Below are 19,560 nucleotides of genomic sequence, written 5' to 3' on the forward strand. Positions count from 1 at the left end.
AGCACTTGTCAAGTCAGGCTTCCTGAACAGATGAGCACAACAAAAGCCACTGAGAAATGAGGTGGCCTAGGGCTGCCCCTGGAAGGAGTGTGCACATGGGCATCTGCCCCTGCTCTTGAACTTCAGGGAGAGAGAGAGAGAGAGAGATTCAACAGAGGCAGCAGAGTCAAAACAATTATGCAAATATAGGAAATTCCAGGAGGAGATAAAAGATTGGGCTGCTTTCAGAAAGCCTCATAACAGTAGAGATTCTGTCTTCTCTCACCTGATAGCACAAACTTAGTGCTAAAAAAGAAGATAGCAACAGAAACAACTCAAGCAAAATTAAAGACCTTCATGGTTTAATCACTTGACGTAAATGGCAAATCTACAAGCTACTTCAGTAGCAATCACATTCACAGAATTTGTATTAGCTTTGTCAATTACTGGCAGTGTGAGTGAGAACTAGTTACTTAACTTTTTTGAGCTTCTACTCTTTCATTTGTAAAGGGCCAATAATAATAATAATAGTAGCAGTAGTAGTAGCAGTAAAAATAATTTAAAAAAATACTTTCCTTGTAGGCTATTATGAAAATTAGAGAGGAATATTTTAACCACATGAATCATGGTGAGGATTTACTGTGATAGCTGCCATCGTAACTCCATGGTAATAATTCATTCACAGACTATGTGTTAAGCCACTACTTTTAATGCACAGGATTTTCAGTGATGACACATGTCTTGTTCTCAAGAAATATCTATCTTGTAGGGATGTTCAGAAAAGTTAACGGTTAAATTAAATAAGCAACCCAGTCTTATGGCAAGCTGGGAAGCCTAATAGAGATGGTGTTAAATTGCTAGTGGGAGAGGAGGAAGAAATTAACTAGCAGAGAAAATCTGTGCTATATTATTAGACATAATATAGAATATGTCTAATCTATAGGGTGTGGTATAGCATAGTAGAAAAAGGCTACTAAAGGCTGGCTTTCCAGACCTTGATAAGTATTTACTAGCTTCTTATCCTTGGGAATGTAATCCTTAGACTTAGTTTTCACATCAGTAAAAGAGGTATATTGATCCCAAATTAAAGAGTCATTGAGATATTAAAACTGTATTTTATATAGCATGCTTAATGCAATGTCAGCTATTACTATCATTATTTTACCATTAGCATTGCTCCTAGTAACTTATTATTATTATCATCATCATTATTAAAGAAAGTATATCATTTGGCTGGCCAGGAGAGGGTTAAACACAAAACTCTCAAGCTGACTTAACATTTCACATTTTGTTCATATGGCAACACATTCATCAATATGACTGGCAGAAAAAATATAATCAGATTGAGCCCTGCCTCTAAGATCTTTCCAAAAACTCAAAATCGTGAGATGATATATATACACACACACACATACAACCGTACTCTCCAAGTGTTGTGAACATGTGAGAAGCCTAATGACCTTGCTCAGGACTCTTGGCTACACTGCGGTGACGTCTGTAGTTACAGGCATCAGTCACAGCAGGTATCTAATGTCAAAATGAGGCACAGATCCCAGGCATCAAGTTAAATGGGGGATTTTCTCCTAGGGATTCAGAGATCAACAAATGGCACTTTCATACACTCTTATCTATAGAGCAACATAACAAGGAACCACAAGTACATCTATTTTTTTAAAATATAAGAGAGAAAAGAAATATAAATGAGCTTGATCTTCTTGACACAAAGAGACTGAAAAAAAGGCATAAGCATTTCAATTTTGTTTACTGCTTTTCTTTACAATCTTCATTTGTGAACCTCCTCTTAGTGCTCAAAGGATTTAGATATTTTAGGAGGTGTTTATTTGTTTTATCTCTTTGTGGAATTTCCATCCATACAGAAATTTAATAAAATGAAAATTACCTCTAGTCCCCCTGTCAATTTGTTGCTATTTGCTTTGGTTTTAAGTAAGATAAATATGTGATCGAATCTGGACCAGTCTATCTACTGCATTATGTTTTCAGACATATGTCATAGCCACATTGCCTGTGGTTAAATCTTGGCTCACTCATTTGCTACCTGAGTACCCTTGGGTATGTCGTTTCACTTCTCTGTGCCTCAATTTCTTTATCAGCCAAACAGGGAGAATAATGATACTTGCTTCAAAAAATTTAATACATATTAAATGACTTAGTCCATGTAGAAAATTTAGACTATTGACTGGCACATCATGAGATAAATATGCTGATTATTCCATTTCACTGGATAGGTCATTCAAATTTATTTCATCTTAGTTTTCTCATCTGAAAAGAATAATAACGGATCTGCCTGCAGAAGTTATTGGGAAGAATACTGATAATGTACAACAAATGTCCATTACATTTATGAGAACATAATAAATATTCCATAGATATTAGTTTTCTTTATGATGCATGTTAATATTCCTGTCTAAAGTTATATCAAATCTAAAACTGTTAATTGGTAAAGCTTCAGATCTGGACCTTAAATACAATCTAAAGGAAATTACAATTTTCTTTATGCTTGGTAGTATGATATTAGAATCTCTTCTTCTTACATGGTAGGCTTCATTATTAGACTAAATTATTCAAACTTCCTTACTGTTATTATAAATCTATATCCTTGCCATGGCCTCATGTGCAGAATATATTGACCAGCCTGGGATTCTGGGCTTGGTCATGTGACTTGCTTAGGCTGATGGAATGTTGACAGAAATATGAAATTTGCATGTGCATTTTGGCATGTCCTCTTGAATTTTGTTCATTCTCTTAAAAAATATCATTAGTAGCTGCTGCTCCTCTAATATGAACCTCAGCATGAGGTACATAGAAGAGAGTTATACAAGTTGACTTTATAATGTCAACTTTGTATGACTTAATAATAAGTTATTATCATATGCCAGTGAATTTATGTGTTCATTTTTATGCAGCATTTTGGTGACAACACTGAACACTTCCACATCATTGACAACAAACACAGGGGTGTCCAGTTAGCTCAGTTGGTTAGAGCATGGTGCTAATAACACCAAGGTCCAGGGTTCAATCCCTGTACTACCCAGCTGCAAACGAGCAAGCAAACAAGCAAACAGGAAAACCCCACAGCTTCGGCCTCCCAAGTTAGCAATTTTCACATTTTTACTAAGAGAACTCTCTTTTATATGTGAAGTTCATATCAGTTTCCTCATGTAATTTTGCCCTCTGGATTGTTATAAAAAAGAAGTTGTGGGTTTTTTTTTTTTTTTTTTTAACTTTTTCAAATGTATTTGCTGGTACACATATAGTTAGTGAGGTGAGTCTAAGTATGTTAAATTTAAATGGGTTCTGTTTTTTCTCTCTTTCTTTGTATGAATCTTCAAAAGTTAACTATACAGAACATTTGTATATTTTCACAAACCTTTGCAATATTATATTTTTTTCTCTGAGAAATATAATTACGTAACTTTAGTCTCCTCATAATACCATAACCTACAGCGGTTCATGATGTTTGCTTAACATTTCATGCTGGCGAAAAAGTTTTATCTCTAAGATGTCAAACTATTTGACTTTTGTCTCCTAAGAACTTGGCAGCAAAACAATGAAAAAATTAAGTCACCTGACACAATAAAATGTGTTTTCCTTTATGATTGTTCAATATTCAAGTAAACAATCAGATCACACCTTAATTTTGAACATGATATTGTCACTGTGACATGATTACAGATAGACAAATCTATACATTCTTTTTCTCTACCTAGTATAAGGATTTTCCATTAGTATATTTAAAAGTGAATAATAAGAATACCAATAAATTCAGGATCAATCAAATTGCCATTTTATAGCTTAAAAATGTGTTAAATTTTGTATCTAATTTTTTCATTTAAATATATTGATCCTCTAATTCTTTATCTGCAAATTAGGCACTGTCTGAGATGTGTATGTATACGTATTGGCAAATTATGTATGCTCAATAAACTAAATCTATTGTTTATGAAGCTTAAATTGTGTTAACACGATATTTCATGTTTATAAAATGTTTTATTTACCTGTGATAAATGAGTCATCATTGTTTAAAATAGAAATAACAGGAGAGTGCGGCGCTGGGAGCGCGGTACCGCTCCCGCGGCGGGTTCGGATCCTATATAGGGATGGCCGGTGCGCACACTGGCTGAGAGCGGTGCAGCCGATCACAAAAAAAAAAAAAAAAAAAAAAAATTAAAATAGAAATAACAGTTGAAATTTAAAATGAAAATCACTTAATGTTACATCAAATTAATTATTCTTTGTCAAAAAGTCATAATGGTACAGACGATTTGAATTGAAAAATGTGCCTGTTGAAAGTATTACTAACATTTAATGAAAATATGTTACTTAAAATCTTACAATTATGTGCATATATATGTATATTCTTCATGTATTTATATTACATGTAAAATTATACATTTTTATATTTTTTAGAAATATATAGTTTCTCATTTATATATTGATATAATTTGTGGCTTATATATAATAATGACAAAGTAGCTTATATTATATTATCCTTTATATATATATAAAGATTTTAAAGCTCTAAGGAAAAGAAATAATTGGTAGTAATAGAGAATAACAAAATAAATTTGTAAGGAGCTGGAAGAGATTTGACACTTAAAAGAAGCAGAAAAGATGAAGCAGAAAATTGTAGTCTTGATAGCGTAAGGGGTCAGATCTTGGAGTCTGGGGATGGCAGAATGGCTGGGAATTCAGGAGGATCCCCAAAAGGAGGAAACTACAGAGGAAAGGATCCATGAAACCTGCATATAAAATGTATTCAGTTCATTGGATGACCCTTGACCTGTGCCAGGAAGCACAGTAGAAAACCAAAGCTTTAGGGCTAAAAGATCTGAGCAGAGGTTTCAGTTGCCACTAGCCAAAGAGAATTATATTTGGCCTCTGAATTCTGCAAATTTAAAGGTGTAGGTAAACACTTGAAACTTTCAAGAGACTTGACATAAATGTAAATATTATTTCCCATAAATGTAAAGACAATTTCTTTCTTATTCTAAGGAATTCATGCTAGAACCAAGGACAAAAGTGAAACAGACCTCTCTTAACAGAATATAAAATCAAGCCTCCCCCAGTTCCATTACTAATCTGCTAGTAATTTAACTGCACGGCAAAATAAACAAATAAAAGCATATACTATAGAAGAAATATAAGACTCCTGTAATAGTCAAAGTTCACCAGAGAAGTAGAACCAATAGGATATATACAGACATATAATATGAAATCTAGTATGGGAATTGACTCATGATTTTGGAGACAAAGAAATCCCACAAGATGCCATCTTCAGGCTGGAGAATCAGGAAAGCTGGTGGTGTAATTCAGTCTAGGGTCTGAAGACCTCAGAAACAAGGAGCTGATGGTGTAACTACCAGTCAAAGGTGAAAAGGCCTGAGAACTAGGGGGAGAGAGATGAGGCTGCTGGTGTGAGTCCTGAAGACGGAAGGCCAGAGAATCAAGAGCTCAGATATCTGGGTGCTGGAGAAGGGGATATCCCAGCTTAAAAAGACATAGAAAGAATTTTCCCTTCTTTGCCTTTTTGTTCTATTGGGGCAGGTCTTCAATGTATTGGCCCACTCACATTGGTGAGGATGAATCTTCTTTACTCAGTTTACCGATTCAAATGTCGAACATCTTGTGGATGCACTGTCACAGATACATCCTGAGATAATGTTTTATGACCTATCTGAGTATACTTTAACCCAGTCACGTTGACACATAAAATTAACTGTTGTAACTCCAGATCATGTATGAAATGATCTTTTACCCCAAAGACTAATACTAAACATGCAAAAAGTAAAATTGAATACACAGTGAGGAGAAAAAGCAGTCAACAGAAATTGACGGCAAGATGTCAAATATGTTGGAATTAAGGTATAAGAATTTTTAAGCAGCTATTATAAACATCTTAAAAGACACAAAATATGTAAATATGAGTGAGCAGATGTGGAATTTTTGCATACAAATGAAACAATATTGAAACTATATAAAACTGAAAATGATAATGCTTTGAAATGAACACTATACTGGTTGGAATTAATAGTATATTTGGAAATAGCAGAAAAGTTATAAGAATGTTAGATAGATCAAAAGAACTATTCTATCTGAAGAATTAAAAGAAAAAAGATTTTAAAAAGAACAAAACCTGAGGAGGTGACAGTGAGAAGTAGCCTAAATCATGTATATTTGAAGTAATAGGAGGATACAAAGGAGAAAATAAGGTAGAAGAAAATATGTGAAGAAAAAATATCTAAAAACATGCCAAGTTTGGTGAAAAACACTACATTTTTAAACAGAAGTTTCTCAAAAGCAGCACAATTATTTTGCAGCCAGATAATTCTTTGTTGTACAGGGCAGTCCTATGAACTGTGACGTTTAGTAACATTTATGACCTTTACCCACTACAGACCAATAGCACCCCCACAGTTGTGGACATTGTCTGTGTCTCTCTTCATGGCTAAATACACCCAAATGGCCAAAATTGTTCCCATTAAGAATGACATTTATTTATTGTGGTAAAATGTAAAATTTGCCAGTTAGCTATTTTTAAGTACAATGGCATTACATGCATTTGCATTATTGCATAATCATTACTACTATAAGTTTCCAAAACTTTTTAATGACTCCAAACAGAAACTTTGTTAACCATTAAGGAATACTCCTCATTCCAACTTTTCCCAGCCTCTTTTTCTCCTTTATCCTAGTCTGTCTATACGAATTTGATAATTGTAGGAACTTTATATAAGTGAAATAGTATAGTATTTATATTCTTGTGTCTCAATTATGTTATTTAACATAATGTTTCAAGGGATGTTGTGTAAAAATTAAAATAAGAATATACAAGAAATAAAGCGCTATCAATTTATATGGATTCTTCATGGTTAATGACAAGAAAACACACATACACAGATCCCTCCCCTCCAAAGAATGTATCTATTTGTTTTGTGAAGGGTATTTAAGTTACTTTTTATTTCTGAGTATAAGATATGTTAAATATCATCTCTTTCATGAAGTACATTCAAATGTCTCTCCAAAATAGCTGCCTCAGTTTATACTCTCATTAGGAGTGCATGCAATTTCCCACAGCATCACTTTATATTTTCAGGGTTTTAAATTATAATTAATATGTAAGCTGTGCAATAACATCTTATTTTTGTTCAAATAGAAGTTTTTATTTGTGAAATATATATATTTTTATTCTTGGAGGAGAAACAGATTTTATGTTGCATCATCATTTATATTTTTCTTCTCTTTATTGTATTTTAATTTCTACTCTAATTGCTCTTAACTCTTCTCAATTATTTGGGTTTTTCAAGTCATTATTTTATCTAGAGTCTTAATCTGAATGTTAAATTAACTTAATGAGGTTAATTTTTAAAAATTATTTGCCTAGATATCCTGTCCCTTAAAATTTATTATTTTGTGTTTTTTATTTTTATTTATTTATTTATTTAATTTAATTTTAGGGTTTTGTGAATTGTGAAAAATTTTAATGCAAACATCAATGGATTTTGACATGTAATTTAAATCCATTTATAATTACTAATATTTATTAATTTGTGATTTATTAATTTTACTTCTTTAAAATATTTCCTTTGGTTTTGTTTTTGCCATATTTATTTTCTTCTTTGATTTGTTTTTTCCTTAAATGTACCATATTTCTTATTGCTTTTAGCAACCATAAAATGTAATTCTACAATTTTACTGAATACCCACATATTTCAAAATGCATACTAATATCAATTTTTAAAAATATATAGTTTTGCACCAAAATTGTACTTTCTCAATATATATTAGGTTACTCACACATCAACTGAAAATTAAGGATTCTGTAAAATCCTTGTCATCTTATCTGGAAAAGTCTTATCTCTTACATACTTTCTTTTTTCTGCCACTCTGCTCTGTCAATTATTTCACTTACAGATTCCCATTTTACTTCCAAGCAAACCAACCTATTATCTCTGCCCATTTCATAACTCACAACTGGCCTACATCAGTCATAATAACCACATCACTGCCCTTTTATTAGAGATGGTACTAGGGATAGTCATGAGACCAATTTCTGGCCAATAAGGCCTAAATTGAAATCTGGTTTCATGTTTAAAAGGGATTTTAATTACTACCTAAAAGACAAAACTTCATTAGGTAGACACTTTTGATTCCTTCCCCTTTATTCCTACTTGTAACTTGCTGTGTAAGAAGCTGCAGAAACCATCTGGGGATGATGAGATGACACTTATAAATGCAACGAGTAAATGTGATTTAAGTTTGCAAAGTTGATGCAGCATGTGGAAAAGCCAAAAAGTACAGAGTCCAATATCTTAGTAACTTCCTTAAGAAATTTTAGAATATTCAAATTTATTCTGAATCCGTGTATATGTATGTGTGTATGTGCACACACATGCTTTCAACAAACAAAATCTTAATAGATACAGTTTATGTATCAAGTAGACCTTCTTTAAAAAGTTCATTCTTCAGCTGCCAACAAAGGTTAGGGAGTGGAGTATTATATAACCTGAGCATTCTTATCAAATGTATAGTTTTTAGAAAGTTACTATGTGGCATAACGTCAGCAATGGTGGAATAAGCAGATGCAAGAGTTCATTCCTCCACAGATGTACTAAAAAAAAAAAAAAAATGATAAAAAAGATTAATCACCTTTGTCAGAAATCTGGAAAATAGTTAAAAATTTACTAAAACCAAGTGAACACTTAGTCAGGAAAAAGGCAACTTAAAAATTATAGAAAATATTTGCAGCATTTTACTTGCCCTAGCCCCACTCCCATAAATGACTCAGCAGTAGTCCTGAAAATAGCAGCCCAAATTTCCTGTGTGGGTGTCTTAGCGCTGGTTCTTGAGGGGGCAAAGATCTTATTCTCAAAGAATTGTGTTTGTCTATTTTGACGAGTCTGGCAGTTTCCTGATGGATTTACATATGGCATTTGCCCTAGTTTTGTCTAGTTTATAAATCTCTCCGAGTGGAAAAGGAGTTAGGCAGAAGGAAGTGTTTGAAAACATGGTAAGGTAAATTAACACACCACTGTCACCTGGTTCAAAATATTACCTTTGAGGTGAACAATAAACACACCAAAAGCTGGCGAGAGATATTCTTTGGAAATTAGGCCATGAAAAGTACATGCACATATCAAAGAATTTAGAAGGCAATGTTCATGCCCAAGGCTACACACATGCATGCTCAGAAAAGAACTCAGAGGACCCTGAGCTTTCACTTGTGGCTTATCTTGAGGCCCAGCACAATCAGAAAGTGAAGGTTAACACAGAGCTGCAAATGTTCTGTTTAAGCACTGAAGAAGTGTCCCAGCAGAAGCCAATCTAAAAAGACCAAGAGAGAGATATGCATGTGTGTGTATGTATGTATGTACGTATGTATTCAAGCATATCTACCTATCTATCTTTTTATCCATCTGTTCTTTCTCTCTTGCTCTGTCTTTTTGACTGAAGGTGAAACACTAGCTAAATATAAGCTAAAGGAACAAAGACCTCAGAGATCACACACAACATAGAACACAGACACAAAAACATATTTAGAAAAGTCATTAAGGAAAACCCAACTATATCCAACAGCTAACAACAGAAGCAAATCTAAATGAGGGAGAAGCATATGATTTGCAGAGTTAAAAAATTATATTTAAAATGTCCAGTTTTTAACAACAAATATGAAGCATGCAAATAAACAAGAATGTATGGACCAATAAATGAAGAAGTAAAGAGAAACTTTCTGAGGAAGCAGAGGCATTAAACTTACTATGCAAAGACTTCGAATCAAATTTGAAAGAGCTAGAGGAAATCATGGATAAAGAGCTAAAAGAAGGAGAGAGAATACCATCTCAATAAGTACAGAATATCAATAAAGAGAGAATTGTAATAATAACCCAAATGAATTATGAAGATGAAAGTACAATAAATAAAATGAAAATTCACTAGAGGTTTTAAATAGCAGATTTTATCAGGCCAAAGAAAGAATTGGTGTGTTAAAGACAGATTATTTGAAATGATGTGGTTTGAGTAGCGGAATAAAGAGAGAATGATGAAAAATAAACAGAACCTAAGAGACAAGTTGAACAAGATCAAGTGTACTACTGCACACATAATGGGAGTCCTAGGAGGGGAAGAAAAGCTTTATAGACACAAAACAATATTTGCAGAAACAATGGCACAAAACATATTAAATTGGAAAAAACACACCATCTTTACATCCAAATAATTTAATGAATTCTAAGAAGCATGAAACTAAAGATCCAAACCAAGACACATTACAATTAAAGTGTCAAAAATAAAAGATAAATAGAAACTCTTAAAACTTGAGAGCAATGATAAAGAAGTGATTTATGACATACAAGGTATCCTAAATAATTTTATGTGTTGTTTTGTCAGCAGAAACCATAGAGCCCAGAAAACCATGGAATGACATATTTAAAGAGCTAAAAGAAAGTAAAAAATAAAAATTAACAACAAAAAAAATCCTGCCAAACAAGAATTTTATAACTAGGAAAAGCATCCTTCAAAAACAAAGAAGAAACTGGCTCTTGAAAAGATAAGTAAAATTGATAGGCCTCTAGCTAGGCTTACTAAGAAAAAATGAGAACAGATGCAAATTACTAATATCAGAAATGGAAGAATGGAGATTACTACAGATTTCATTGACACTAAAAGGATAATAAATGAATACTATGAAAACCCTATGTATACAATTTGATAACCTAGATGAAATTAAGACTCACATGATAATAGACAGTTTAAATAGGCCAATATTTATTAAAGAAATTAAATTCATGATTAATTACCTTCCAAAACAGACAGCACCAAGCTCAGGTGAGTTTACTGCTGGATTCTGCCTAACATTTAAAGAAGAAAATATACCAATTACCAAACTTATTCTATGAAACTAGCATTATCCTAATATGAAAACCAGATAAAGACATTATAAGAAAAGGAAATTAATATCAATATCAGTCATGAATATAAATGCAAATACCTCAACAAAATATTAGCAAATCAAATTCAACAATGTATAAAAGGAATTATCCACCACAATCAAGCAGGGTTTTAACTCAGGTATGCAAGGCTGGTTTAACATTAGAAAATCCATAATTGTAATCACATTAACGGGATGAAGAAAAAAAAATTACATGATCCTATAAATAGATGTAGAAAAAGTATTTGATAAAATCCTATACTCATGCATGAAAAAACTCACTTCAATCTAGAAATAGAAACCTTCTTAACTCGGTAAATGACATCTACCCAAAACCTACACATAAGAACATACTTAATGATGTGAAACTAGAAACTTGCCTACAAAAATCAGAAACAAGGGAAGGCTGTTCCCTTGCGCCACTGCTTCTCAACATCATACTGAAATTCCTACCTAATGCAATAGACAAGAAAAGAAAAAGTACTAATTCGGAAGGAAGAAATAAAACTATTGTTGGTGGATGACATGATTGTCTATATAGAAAACATAGAAGAAGAAAAAAAAAAAAACTACTGAACTAAGAAGTGAGTATAGCAAGGTTGCAGAAAAAAAGTTAAATATACAAATGGCAATTGCTTTCTCGTACACCAGCCATGATAAAGTAGAATTTGAAATGAAAAACATGATACTGTTTGCATTTGCACTCCTAAAATTAAAACACTTAGATATCAGTGTAAGAAAATACAGGATTTATATGGGTAAAACTACCAAACTCTGATGAAATAAATCAAATAAGAACTAAATAAAAGAATTATTTCATGATCATGGATAAGAAGCCTAGATATTGTCAAGATGTCAGATTTTCCCCAAATTGATCTATAGATTCAATGCAATCCCATTCAAAATCCCAGAAAGTTATTTTGAGGTTACTGATAAACACATTGTAGAGCTTATGTGGTGGGTCAAAAGACACAGAATAGGCAACATAATATTGAAGAAGAACAAAGTTGGAAAACTGACACTACCTGACTTCAAAACTTACTATAAAGCTACACTAAGAAGACAGTGTGTTTTGGTAAAAGAATGATAAATACATGAGTGGAACATAATAGAGTCCAGAAATAGGTTCACATAAATAGAGTCAGTGGAGTTTTGACAAAGGAGAAAAGGCAATAAAACACAGCAGATAGTCTTTTCAACAAATGGTGCTGGAACTGGACTGTTGCATGCAAATAAAATACATCTAGATACAAACATTGCATCCATCATAAAAAATAGACTCAAAAAGAATCATAAACTAACTGTACGATGCAAAACTATAAAACTAGAAGAAAATATGGCAGAAAATCACAGTCCATGAAAGTAACAATTGACAAGGTAAACTTTATTAAAATAAGAATTTCTGCTCTGCAAAATACATTGTTAAGGGATTGAGAAGGCAAGCCACAGCCTGGAAGACAATATATGCAAAAGACATATCTAATAAGTACTGTTATCTAAAATATATAAAGAACATGTAAAACTCGACAATAATAAAATGAATATCCCAATTAAAAAATGTGCAAAATACCTAAACATACACCTCTCCAGAGAAAATATACAGATTGAAAATATGCATATTGTATTAGTCCTTTCTGTTGCTTATAACTGAATACCTGTAACTGGGTAATTTATAAAAATCTGAAATTTATTTCTTACAGTTTCAGAGTCAGAGAAATCTAAAGTCCAGGGAATGCATCTGGGGAGGGCCTTTTCCTTGGGACCTTTTCCTTGGTGGTGACTCTCTTCTTGGTGGCTGAACAAGAAAGAGCTGACCTGTGCAAACCCTCTCCTTATAAAGCCGTTATAACCATGCCCTTGACCACCCATAAAACGATCAGTGCATTCATTCATTCATGAGGGTACAATCCTCACAGTATAATCATCTCTCAAAGGCCCATCTTTCAGTGACCATAATAGGTTTTTCCACCGTCTTAACACTGCTACGGTGGGGATTATGTTTCCAACACATGAACCTTTGGGGGATACATTCAACCCAGAGCACATATGAAAAAATGTTCAACATCATTTTTAATTCTGTAAACTAAAACAGCAGCAATATAAAACTATATGCATATTAGAATGGCCCAAATTCAAACATACTGGCAATACCAAGTGCTGACAAGTATGTGGAACAACAGGAACTCTTTTATTTCTGGTAAGAATTTAAAATGGTACAACCACTTTGGAAGACAGCTTGTCAGTTTCTAACAAAATTAAACATACTTGTTAGTCTTTACCCACATGAGTTAAAAACATGTTTACAAAAAAAATCTGCACATGGAAGTTAATAGCAGCTCTGTTGATAATTTCCAAAACTTGGAAGCAACCAAGATTTCCTTCTGTAGGTTAATGGAAAAGTAATGGGTAATACATTTTGACAACGGAATATTATTCAGAGCTAAAAATAAATGATCTATCAAACCATCAAAACACATGTGAGAACCTTAAATTACTAAGTGAGCGAAGTCCATCTTAATAGGCTATATACTATATAATTCCAATCATACGGCATTTTGAACAAGGTAAAACTATGGAGAAAGTAAAAAGATCTGTGTTTTTCTGTGATTAGGAGGGAAGGAGAAGTGAACAGGTGGAGCAGAGGGGATATTTAGTGCAGTCAAACTATTTTGTGTGATGCTGCAGTGGTGAATACCTGCCATTGTACATTTGTCCAAACACACAGAATGTACACCAAAAGCAAACCCTAATGTAACCGATGAACTTTGATTGATAATGATGTGCCAGTGTAGATTAATTGATTTTAACAAAAGCACCACTTTGGTTGGGGATGTTGGCAATAAAGGAGGCTGTATACTTGTGGAGGTAGGCGGAATACGGGAAGTATCTGTTCTTTCTACTTAATCTTGTCTATGAACATAAAACTTCTCTAAAAAGTGAACTCTTAAGAAAAGAACAAATAACAAAGTCTCAGTGGTAAATCCTTTCTTATCAGTAAATACTTTAAGTATAAATGAATTAAAGTACGCAATTATTAGCCTGAGATTGGCAGAATGGATTTTTAAAAATATATGACCAAACTATTTGCTGTCTACATGTTACTCACTTTATATAAGAAGACAGAAAAAGGATTAAATAAAGTGAAAGTACAGAAAAAAAAAATCCTATGTAAATAGTAACCAAAAGATTGGTAGTGTGCCTATACTAATATCAAATTAGACTTTAAAGCAAAAAATGTTGTAATAAAAAATTACATTACATATTGTTAAAAAATTAACCCATCCAGAACATACATCAATTATACACACATAGGAACTTAATAGAGCCCCCAAATTTATGAAGCTAAAATTGAGAGAAATTGGAGAGAAATAAACAGTCCTACAATCATAGTTGGAAACTCTAAAACCACTCTTTCAATAATGGTAAAAGAACAAGGAAAAAGAGGAGTTGGATAACCATCTTTTATATTTTCATAGATAATTTGCCCTTTAAGTTCTACTCTTAGCTCAATGAGTATCTTCCTTGACAGTTACCCTCTGTTGGCTTCAATGTTCTCCACAACAGAATTGCAACATTTGGCTTGACAATCACAAATACACCATTTCTGTATATCTATGGCTACAAATCTGAAAATCTGGGCTCATACTCTCCCTCTGCAATTGCAAACTAGATAATTTTGGGCAAATTGCTTAATTGATCTGAGCCTAATTCATTTCAAATGCTAAATTTATTTTACTATTGCTTAAGTAAAAAACTCCCTAGAGCTTTTATTTAAGACGAATTTGCATTATGTGAGTTTTAATCATCAGAATCCTACAAGATGAATAAAAATGCAATTGCTAGCAGTAAGGTAGTGTTGTAATAATACTTATGTTTCACTCATTCATTCAATAAGCACTCTATACATCTATCCTTCACTGTCCCTGGGGATATAAATGTCATCATCAGTGGACATGGTCTTTAATCCCCGACTCTGGTTTACACATAGTTTATAATGGATGATGATGGTGATGACAAAATTATTTATTACTATATTTTAGAAATCCTCTAAGAAAAAAAAAGACTAACAGATAAGGGCAATTATGTCTGCTTTATTATTTATATTTTAAATTGAAGCAGCATCATTCAACGAGGCTGATGAAAAACTTTCTTATAAATCAATCAATTGATGCACAAATATGTAGATGGCATTCATACATTGAATGAAAATAAGCAAGATTTTCTGAAGAGATTATTCCATTGAATACATTTAAATTACTTATCCAGCACATTGTCTGCTATGTAATAGATATTGGATGTCTTGAATTATTTATAACTAAGAAGTCATACCTCCAAGCATCTCTAAAGCAATCAGTTGAGAAAGCAACTTGATTGCCCTCAACTTGTGAACATTAGTTATTATATATTGTAGAGTAGATAATATATATCAAAGGTCTGAGGCCAGCATTGTGACACAGAGAAAAGATGCGTACAAAATTTACAGTGTCACAGATGGAGTTTAAAAGTAGAATGTCGTAATATAGGAAAAATATCTATAGGCCTAAGATCACAACTAGAAGGGTGACTGGCAACTTATAAGCAATGTTACGTTCAGGAAGTTGACTAATATTTCTTTGCCTCAGTTTAGATATTTACAAATAGAGGCAAGACATAAATTCATACATATTAAGATAAGACTTTGTGCTAGGCCCTGGTATTGTAAAGGTGAGCTAGATTTAGTACCTATCTTTAAAAAGCTCTGAACCCCAGGAATAAAACGATACATAAAAATTGAAATAAAGAATTGTATACTCTCCTGTAAAGAAACTCAGTCATTTACTATTTTTCCAGATGCAAGAATAAGCAAATTCAGAGCAAATTGTGAGATTTCAAAGTATGTGTAAGCATAGTTATGAAGAAGTCAGAGGTGGTGCAGGCTTCTGGGCAAGTGGTAGCAATGATTCAACATTACTTCATTAATTTAAAAAGAGTGAAGAAGTTATTTTCCCTGCCCAGAAGCCCCGGCACCTTTCATTTACTCATTTATCTGACTTGGCTTAACCTTGTCATTCTCAGAACCAATCTGTGGAAAGATGTGGAGAGAGGGAGAGGATATTATGAGGCTTATACTCATCAGCTGGAATAGGAAAAATAATTGAAAATAAAAAGCACAAGGCCACCACATGAGTTAAGAAATATCAGAAAGGCATATCACATTCAGACTTGAGGAACATCAAAGGACTTCTCAGAATGCATGATTGCAGATAATAAGTAGGAAGGAAATATGAGTGAGCTATGCACAAAGTGGGAGCAAGTCACTGATTTCTTGCATCAGAAGAATGAAAATCAAAAATTATTTATAAAGCATTTTTCAAGTAAATAAAACATATTTTAAACATGTGCAATTCTATGTGGCATGTAAATTTCACCTACCAATTAGAGGAAAATAAGGTCAAACGTGGGTGAATTCCGATAGGTTAAAAAAAAAAAAAATCTGAAGATGCATGTTACCACTCCTACAAGCACCAGGGACAGGAGCAGTAGCAGTAAAAACACATTTCTTCTGAGCACTATTGCTAATGGAGCATTAAAAACTTTCAAGAAACCTAATGAGATCAACCGAGGAGGCAGGATTTTCTGGGGTATACTCTCTGTTCAGCACTTTTAGGAAATGAGGAATCTTGTTTTGAATAAAACAGTCTGAAGACAATCTAGATGGGCCTAAAATTCTAGAGAGAAAATTCTGGGTGCAAAAATTGAGATAAATATTTATAAAGAACAAGAAAACAGAATGTAGGAGGTGGTGGGGGGGAGAAGAATGAACAGTCTCAGAAAAATATGGGACACCATCAAATTAATTGAAAATGCATCTAATGGGAATAATAGGAGGAGAGAAGAGAGAAAAAGAGGCAGAAAAAATATTCAAAAGAATATCAGCAGAAAGTTCACAAATTTGAATTAAAATAATTAGTATGTGTGTGTGTATTTACACACACACACACACACACACACACACATACACACACACACATGTATATCCTAGAGGCTCAACAAATTGTAGGTAAGATACATAAAAAAGACCCACATGTACAGACCTATATTCCGTCAGAGAAAATGCAAAGACAAAGAAAATCTTGAAAGCATTAAGTGAAAAGCAACTTACCATGTACAAAGGGAACCAAATAAAATCATCAGAAACAGTGGAGAGTAGAAAGCAGTGTGGCAATATATTCAAAGTGCTGAAAGTTAAAAAAAAAAAAAGTCAGTTAATAATCTTATACCTGGCAAAAGAGTCTTTCAAAAATGTGGCAAAGGCTTAAGGTTTCAGATCCATCTGAACACCTTGGAAATAAACTTCTTTGTCCTTACAAGAATTAAAAACTGAACAGACTAATTCCTCAAGTAATTGAAACAGGACAAACCACTCTCAGGATATGTAGAGAAACAGGCAAATATGTGTGTGTGTGTGTGTGTGTGTGTGTGTGTGTGTGTATACGTGTGTGTGTATAAGTGTGTGTGCATATGTATATATATATGCATGCATAATTATGCAAAGGTCTTCCTACCTTAAGAGGAAACTACTAGATCCATAAAGTGGTAGAAACCCTCAAAAGGTAATTTTGAAAAATTGCTGGATGTTGACTGAACACTAGCATAAGAATGAGAAAATCCTGGAGACCACAGTATCAGAGGGGACCGCAGTATTGAGGGGATCCACACTTCTAATGGAGCTTACAACCAGAAAACTCAATACAGTAGTTCCCCTTTTTCATGGTTTTACTTTCTGCAGTTTCAGTTACTTCTGGTCAACCACCATCTGAAAGCAGGCAAATAAAGTACAATAAGATACTGTGAGAGAGGGAGAGTAAGTCCACATTTACATTATGTTATTATGGTATTTTGCTAAAAATGTTCTATTTTATTATTAGTTATTGTTGCTAATCTTTTACTGTGTGGAATTTATAAATTAAACTTTATCACAGGTATGTATGTACAGGAAAAAAAAAACATAGTATATATAGGGATCAGTGTTATCTACAGTTTCAGGAATTCACTGGTGGTCTTGAAATGTATCCTCTGAGGATAAGGGGGGACTATTGTAGTTTCTCACAGCAAAGGGCCAAATAAGATCCATGCATTGCTCTCATAGAAAGAGGGCAAAATATCCATTTTGAAATATTACTATGATATTCTTCATAACAAAGTCCTCACCTCTAGGTTGAAAATATTTTCCAGAGCCTCACCCCAACTAGAGTGAAAGGAAATTTACCCAACTTCAGTGTTCTGTAGATTTCCTGTCTCACTTAAGGGGGAAGGTAAAGATATGCTTGTGAAGTATACAGCCCCAAGACACATGTCCAACAAAAGAGTCAGATTTAATCATAAAATTATAGAACTTATTCCCTCCCCTACACCTCAGCACTGCATTTTCAGGGCTCCAGTGTGGTACAGTGGATTACAGCTGAAAGAGCTGTGAGTCTCCCATTCTAGTTTAGAAGAAGGTAAAACCGGCCACTAGAGTAATTTGAAACAATTGGTACCTATACCTATAGCTGAAAGAAAGTGAGCCAAAATGCTGGGTACCAATCAAGCTTTATTAATGGAAAATAATCTGCTGGGCTGCACTTGAAATGGAGGGCAGTGCCAGGTGTGGGGGTGGGAGAGCTTATATTTACTGTAGGGCGCCAAGGGCTGGCTGATACAATCAAGGAGGGGCATTATGCTAATGTGGAAGTTATGCGGCCAGAGTGGAGAACTGTGCCCTTGCGGAAGCAAAAGGATTTCTGTTTCACAGAAGTCACGAGGCTTCTCGAAAAGGGAAGTGGGGAGGGGTTTGGTGCTGGAGTGGAAGACAAGGCCTGTGGCTATTTTGTGCTTACTGTGTGCAAAATGGCACCGGTCATGTCCAAGATTCATCAATAGCAAGCACTAAAACAACTCAAGTACAGCCAGATTAACCTGAAACATAAAGGCCTTCATCTAAATTCTTGCTCTCCAATATATCATGACTGGTTTTTAACAGAAAATTAAAATAAGATGAAACAACAACAACAACAACAAGTAACACAGTCTAAAAAGACAGGGGACATCACAACCAGATTTAGAAATGGCACAACCAGATTTAGAAATGAAATAATCAGTTTGTAGAAAATATGTTAAAAGCTGTAATAGAAATTCAGAAACATGCGAGAACAGATGGGTAATGTAAACATAGATATGAAAACACTAAGAAAGAATAAAACAAAATGCTACAAATGAAAATCATGATAACAGAAGTGAAGAATGCCTTTGATGAGCTTATCAGTAGACTGGACATAACCAAGAAAATAATCAGTAAGCTTGAAGATGTGTCAGTTGAACTTCCCAAACTGAAAAGCAAAGAGAAAAAAAAAAAATTAAAAAATGTAAATCAAAAGAAAAGAATATCCAAGAACGATGGGACAACGTCAAATGGTATAACATCTGCATAACTGAAATACAGGAGGAAAATACAAAGAAATCAGAGTAGAACAAATACTTGAAGTAAAAAAGGCTGAGAATTTTCCAAAATCAATGTCACACTGCGAACAACAGATTCAGGAAGCTTGGCCAAACCTAAATACATACATATGTACATAGATACCTATGTGTGTGTATGTACATAGCTCATATACATT

Source organism: Cynocephalus volans, chromosome 10 (genome assembly GCF_027409185.1).
Source record: "Cynocephalus volans isolate mCynVol1 chromosome 10, mCynVol1.pri, whole genome shotgun sequence".
NCBI classification, from domain to species: domain Eukaryota; kingdom Metazoa; phylum Chordata; class Mammalia; order Dermoptera; family Cynocephalidae; genus Cynocephalus; species Cynocephalus volans.